General features: G+C 54.7%; 1 non-coding gene across 1 annotated transcript in view; it reads left to right on the top strand.

Annotated features, from left to right (window-relative positions):
• The first annotated feature begins 7,071 nt into the window (after positions 1 to 7,071).
• Positions 7,072 to 7,500, top strand: part of LOC126141616 (small subunit ribosomal RNA) — a 1,909-nt gene continuing 1,480 nt past the window's right edge. Inside the window, exon 1 of the ribosomal RNA XR_007529506.1 lies at positions 7,072 to 7,500. This exon is cut by the window's right edge and continues 1,480 nt beyond it. This is a non-coding gene — a ribosomal RNA (small subunit ribosomal RNA).

Below are 7,500 nucleotides of genomic sequence, written 5' to 3'. Positions count from 1 at the left end.
GAGTCCTTAGACATTTTATGTCTACAGGAGCCATACTCTAAAGACGGAAAGATCCTGTATATGCCGACTACAGCTCAGATCCTGGCAGGGGGAGAGCACCCTATGGCAGCGATCGTTGTGCTAAATCGATCTATGAGAGCAGTGAAAGTGGCACACCTTAGCAACAGATGCATGGTGTTAGCCGAAATAAACACTGGCGATTTCACCTTTTTCGTGCTGAACATGTACTTTCAGTACAGGCATAGAGAAAGGCCGTATATCGACCAGTTAAAAGAGGCGGTTGGGTTCTATCGCAATGACCTGCTCATTTGCACAATGGACGCAAACGCCATGTCACCCCTATGGCACAGTGACATCACGCCTCTCGGCGCGAGACGCGCCGTCCGGCGGGGTGAGAGACTCGCTGAAGCAATTCTCGAGCTCGGACTAGAAGTGTTGAACCGACCAAACTTCCCACCAACTTTCGAAGGTCGTAGGGGGGCGACCTCGAACATTGATGTGTCACTCAAGAGTGCACACGCTAATCTCCAGGCGGAGAATTGGAAGGTATGGCGGGGAACGACACTAAGTGACCACAATCTGATCACTTTCACTGTAGCCTATGATGGGGAGCCTCCTCCTCAAGACCAGGTGAACGGCATCGTCAAGTACAACTGGCGAAAGGCTGATTGGGATCGACTAAGAGGAAATCTAGTGATACCGAATTGGCCAATGGATCGCGTTGTGGACGTGGATAAAGCTGCAGAGGATCTGACGAGGGCTATACAGACAGCAGCAACGGGCGCAGTCCCGTTGGCCCACACGGGGAAAACGCCTAAAGCGCCTTGGAACCCTGAGCTGCAGCGTCTCCGACGCGAATGCAGAAGGGCGCGGCGGCAATACCAGCGCAGCATAGGCGATCACATGCGTGAGGCCACGCTTGCGCGGTACAGGCGGGCCAAGGCGGTGTTTAAGCGGACGCTGCACACGGTACGGATTGAGAGTTGGCAGTCTTTCGTTCGCGACAGTCTGGCGGTTGACCCCTGGGGAACGCCGTACAGGATTGCAGCGGCGAAAGTTCGGTCACCGACGGTCCTGTCAACCCTAAGGAAGATTGATGGCAGCCATACCAGGGACTGGCAAGAGTCAGCCGAGCTACTCATGAGCACCTTGTTGCCAGATGATAGTAGCGAAGACGAGAATGAGGAACAGGGAAATATGAGGAGACAACTCAATGAGGCGTATGCCGATGAGACGCCAGTTGCTCCATTCACGGAACGAGAAGTTACCATAGCCATTCTCGAATTGCGCCGAAAGAAGGCGACGGGACAAGATGGAATCGCTGCAGAAGTTCTCCAAGCCTTATGCGCGGAGATTTGCCCTTACCTGACAAACCTCTACAACGAGTGTTTACGTCAGGGACGGGTACCAGAGTCGTGGAAGACGGCCGAAGTGGTTATACTGCGAAAGGGTGATGACAAGGATCCAGAAGTGCCGAAATCGTACCGACCAATCTGTCTCTTGAATTCCATGGCCAAGCTCCAGGAGAAGCTCCTATGCCTCCGGCTAGAGCAACACCGGGAGCTTAGGGGACGAAGTCCCGACCAATACGGATTCAGGAGGGGCCTGTGTACAGAAGATGCTATAAACAAGGCAATGTTGTTAGTGGACACATCTACCGCTAAGTACGTCGCGGGGATAATGGTCGACATCGCCGGGGCTTTCGATAACCTATGGTGGCCGGCTCTGTTCGACAGCCTAAGGAAGTTGGAATGTCCTGGGCCCCTGTACCGGTGCCTGCTTGACTACTGCCGACACCGGCGGGCGGTCTTGCGGTGCCCGGGGCGGGCGGTTGAGAAGTTGATCACTAAGGGATGCCCACAGGGCTCAGTCTGCGGTCCCATATTCTGGGACGTGGGTCTGGAACCTGTGCTGGAGGAACTTGGGGAACTGCGACAAGTGCGAGGCGTGGTGGCGTACGCCGATGACATTCTTCTAGTGATAGAAGGTGATTCTCGGGCAATACTAGAAGCAAACTGCAATGCAGCGTTAAACGCACTACAGGAGTGGTGCCAGAAAGTGAAGCTGAAGCTGTCTGTAGAGAAGACTGTGTATGTCATGTTGCGCGGCCGATTGGCGCGTGACCCATTGCTCCGAATAGCTGGGGGAGCAAACAATGGAGCAATCAGACGAACATACATGACGAAGTACCTGGGGATTCACCTTGACGAGTCCAGACTGTTCACTGCGCACATCGAGTTCGTATGTCGCAAAGGCCAAGCCCTATTCCACAAAATAGCCAGCATTGCAAACAGGCAATTCCACCTGCCGCTGCATACACTAAGGCTGTATCACTCGAGTATTCTTGTAGCCATCACGGCTTACGGGTCGAGTGTTTGGGCTCATAGACTGAGAAAGAGGAAACCTGCGGCGGCGATGAGGAGGCTGCAGCGCCAAGCGCTGGTGCGCCTCACTGGAGCATACAGCACGACATCCGCTGATGCGTTACTTGTCATCACAGCAATCCCCCCACTCGACCTGCTGGTCAGGGAAAGGGGTGCGCTGTATTGGCTCCGGAAGGGCAATCCGGAAGGGGTCAACAACATCTTAGGCCGACCGGCAGACAGCGCTGCTGAAGTCCGGAACTGGCTCCTTGATGAGTGGCAGCAGAGGTGGGACGCGCTCCGCACTAGCAGGCGCGTGCACCGCATATTCCCCAATGTGAGAGAGCGGATGAGACTCCGGTTTCTGAAACCCTCACGGGGACTGGTGCATTTCTTGACGGGACATGGCCCTTTTTCCACCTATTTGTGCAGGACTGGCAAAAGAGAAACAACGGTCTGTGACTGCGGCGAGGAAGGATCCCCGGAGCACGCTCTGTGGGATTGCCCACAATTTGCTGATGCACGGAATGGCGAACTGCCCCCTAACAGAGATGTTCGAGCGCTTCTTCGGAGCAGAGAGCACTGGGGGGCGCTCAACACTCTAGCCTCTGCAATATGTGCATTGGCTCTGGAACGATACCTGCAAACGAGAGCTCTGGAACTCGTAAGGGAAAGAGCAGGAATGCTCCGTGACCCCGACACGACGCCAGAGGCAAGTAGCAATGATTCTGACACCGACTCATGGGTCGGTGACGATTAAGAGACAACAGTCCCTAGGCCAAGAACCCGGAACATTCCGGGCTCGACGATGGGCAAGGCCTGGCCAGCCCGAGCCGAGTGTTGTGGACCCTGCTAATTACAGGGAAAACGTGCGCCGGCTGATGCCCATTGTAAGCGGATGCTACGGCGGCACCACCTCCACGCGGTTCCCCGTGGGCACTGGGCGGCAGGCCGCGAGACCTGACGCCCGGTGGCAAAGAGTGCTCCTCTGAGGATATAGAGGGTCCGTACCCCCGCACAATGGTGACGGTGTGGGGGTAGTTTTTCCAAAGACCGCTTCCTGCGGTGGCAACGCTGGGGTAGAGTCGATACTCGTACTTTAGTGGAAGGCAAACATTCTGCTGTACATCAGTACTGTACTAATGGTCCAGTTGTCTCACGGCACTGTTTAGTAAATGATACAGGGCCACATAGATAGATGATACATGCGAATGTCCCTATACATGCTGTAAGTCTGTGCACACAATATGAACCACACCTCAGCGAGACACTCCATCACACATTACTCTCTGCCTGTAACAGACACAGATACGATATGTAAGCACCAGCATGGACCAACGTCCGGTGCATCCTCTCCGCCACAGTACACCATCCACACTATGATAACCACACCAGGGGGTCCAATTATAAAATAGAATATCCCACCCGTCCAACATCCACAATTGCTCAGATAAGCCACCAACACCCACACATGTCCTACACAGGGGTGCACCCAACACCACCACACTGCCTCCTGTTACGGCACAGAAACAATGGCAGGAATGAATCACACAGGTCTGCCACTCCCTTGCCGCAACCACAGACGCGGCGCGCCTCCAGTCACGAGCGAAAAGCGCATCCTGACGAGACAGAACTGCTGTGACATACTGACGCTGCCTCAGACATTCACTTACAATGATCACTACCAACGAACCTGCCCCCCCCCCCCCCCCCCCAAACACACTATCTCTTACCATGTTGTGTACTGTAATCCAACCCATTTTGCACCTTAACCTAACCAAATTTGTAACGCAATTTGTACCGCAATGTAACGCAATTTGTACCGCAATGTAACGCAATTTGTACCGCAATGTAACGCAATTTGTAACGCAATTTGTGTCTTAACCTAACCCACGTTGTGCCTTAACCTAACCCACGTTGTGCCTTAACCTAACCCACGTTGTGCCTTAACCTAACACACGTTGTGCCTTAACGTAACCCACGTTGTGCCTTAACGTAACCCACGTTGTGCCTTAACGTAACCCACGTTGTGCCTTAACGTAACCCACGTTGTGCCTTAACGTAACCCACGTTGTGCCTTAACGTAACCCACGTTGTGCCTTAACGTAACCCACGTTGTGCCTTAACGTAACCCACGTTGTGCCTTAACCTAACCCACGTTGTGCCTTAACCTAACCCACGTTGTGCCTTAACCTAACACACGTTGTGCCTTAACGTAACCCACGTTGTGCCTTAACGTAACCCACGTTGTGCCTTAACGTAACCCACGTTGTGCCTTAACGTAACCCACGTTGTGCCTTAACGTAACCCACGTTGTGCCTTAACGTAACCCACGTTGTGCCTTAACGTAACCCACGTTGTGCCTTAACCTAACCCACGTTGTGCCTTAACCTAACCCACGTTGTGCCTTAACCTAACCCACGTTGTGCCTTAACGTAACCCACGTTGTGCCTTAACGTAACCCACGTTGTGCCTTAACGTAACCCACGTTGTGCCTTAACGTAACCCACGTTGTGCCTTAACGTAACCCACGTTGTGCCTTAACGTAACCCACGTTGTGCCTTAACGTAACCCACGTTGTGCCTTAACGTAACCCACGTTGTGCCTTAACGTAACCCACGTTGTGCCTTAACGTAACCCACGTTGTGCCTTAACCTAACCCACGTTGTGCCTTAACGTAACCCACGTTGTGCCTTAACCTAACCCACGTTGTGCCTTAACCTAACCCACGTTGTGCCTTAACCTAACCCACGTTGTGCCTTAACCTAACCCACGTTGTGCCTTAACCTAACCCACGTTGTGCCTTAACCTAACCCACGTTGTGCCTTAACCTAACCCACGTTGTGCCTTAACCTAACCCACGTTGTGCCTTAACCTAACCCACGTTGTGCCTTAACCTAACCCACGTTGTGCCTTAACCTAACCCACGTTGTGCCTTAACCTAACCCACGTTGTGCCTTAACCTGCTCTGTAATTGGCATATGACACGTTACATTAATCTAGTGTTGTCTAACCACAACCCTCTGAATATAGTTCGCTACTCGCACCGCCCACCCTCTTGTGTGTCGTTTCATGTTGAACACTTCGCAAGTGTTGCTTACTTTTTACATGCTCCCGCTGTACACTGTAATGTGGACAACTGCAGGATGTACATCGCCCCCCCCCCTCCACCCTGCCTTCGCACGCTGGTCGTTCAGGTGCTTGCGTGTTCAATGCCCTTCGCAGCTGTTCACTGGCATTCGCATGTCGAAGCGCTCAGTCTACGTCGTGGTACGGCCTGTGTCCACTGTCCGCTGATATCGTAAGCTTAATCCTCACATTGTACTGCACATAGGTCCGTATGTACTGAATGATACGCTGTGGCACATGTGTGACCGTACGACTGCGCCCAACAACAGCGAACCATACGGTCCAAATGTTGTGCACTCAGCCACGTGCCGTCTCCCCATAACAGCTACATTGCAGTGTGGTACGCCATAGAGACGTGTGGGAGTAACGGACGCCCTGGATGGCGATCAGCATGAGCCGTCTGTTGATGTAGTGGCGCGTGTATTCAAACGTAGTCGTCTCTTCTCACACAGTGTGATAGCATGGTGCACCGCGTTCCACATCTGCGACATGGTACAGATGCTGGTTGACAGTCGGTCTCGTAATGGACATCGCATACGTAGGGGGCCACCTCCCACGTGTTCTCTAGTCGTGCACATTTTGTTGCGTGTATGTGGGCAGACGTAGTGTGTCGTGACACCTAACAGACAGGTATGCAATAATCGTTGCATTTGCAAACTGGGATGGACGTCTACGTTTGCTGGTGACGTGACGCAACGCAAATGAACAACTGGTAAACCCATTGTGGTGCGGTTGTTGTTGCTGGAGGTAAATCAGTAAGGGCAAATCTGTGTGTGAAGCGATACGCGGCGGTGGCTGGGTGGGACCGTCCCCGGCCGGTGAGGGGGGGCCGCCCGGCGTGCTGGCCGCGCGGTGCGTGGGCGCACGCGCTACAGCCGGCTGGTGGGGGCGCCCAGTGGCAGGCGCGCCGGCCGACGGACGCGGCAGGCGGCGCAGCTGCGCGCCGGGGCACCCTGCGCGCGGCGCCGGGCGGCCAAAGTGGGTCCTCGCGGGCCCGGTGCGAAGCGCGGTGGACATCTGCAGTGTGCTGGTCCGACTGAGGACTGTGTGCGTTGAGGATGCGCCGCCGCCCGGCACTCGGCGCCGCGACGCCGTCTGCTGCTCGGTCGCCCCAGCGGTTCTCGCTGGTGGTTTGTATCGCAGTTGTGCAGACGTGTTGGCACGTGCGCTGTGCTGGGAGAGTTCGCTTCGGCACCCACGTGGGGCCTTTGCCCTTCTGTGGCGCTGGCGTTGGAGCTGCCGGTCACCGTAGGTGGCGCGTGTTGTCTCCCGCCGGCAATGCCACGACAGCACGCTCCCGGGCCTCTGTCGGCAGCGGCAAGCTCAGTTGGGAGCACGGGTGGTCGCACCTAAAGCGTCTACTCGCCTAACTCCGGGCGATTGCGCCTCTCTCGAACCCGACCAAGTACTTAGGACGGCGCTGCGCGCCGCCGGGACCTGAGAGGGTTTCGAGGTGTATTGTGCAGGGGAGCTCAGCCTCCTCCTGTTTGCAGAATAATTGAGCGGACGCTTGCGTGTTCGCGCGGGCCCCTGGGACACACTCCCGGGCGGCCGGCTGCTCAGCTCTAGTTGACGCAGCTCCCTGGTTGATCCTGCCAGTAGTCATATGCTTGTCTCAAAGATTAAGCCATGCATGTCTCAGTACAAGCCGCATTAAGGTGAAACCGCGAATGGCTCATTAAATCAGTTATGGTTCCTTAGATCGTACCCACGTTACTTGGATAACTGTGGTAATTCTAGAGCTAATACATGCAAACAGAGTCCCGACCAGAGATGGAAGGGACGCTTTTATTAGATCAAAACCAATCGGTCGGCTCGTCCGGTCCGTTTGCCTTGGTGACTCTGAATAACTTTGGGCTGATCGCACGGTCCTCGTACCGGCGACGCATCTTTCAAATGTCTGCCTTATCAACTGTCGATGGTAGGTTCTGCGCCTACCATGGTTGTAACGGGTAACGGGGAATCAGGGTTCGATTCCGGAGAGGGAGCCTGAGAAACGGCTACCACA

Source organism: Schistocerca cancellata, unplaced genomic scaffold (genome assembly GCF_023864275.1).
Source record: "Schistocerca cancellata isolate TAMUIC-IGC-003103 unplaced genomic scaffold, iqSchCanc2.1 HiC_scaffold_728, whole genome shotgun sequence".
NCBI classification, from domain to species: Eukaryota; Metazoa; Arthropoda; class Insecta; order Orthoptera; family Acrididae; genus Schistocerca; species Schistocerca cancellata.
This window is presented reverse-complemented; position numbering and strand designations above follow the sequence as displayed.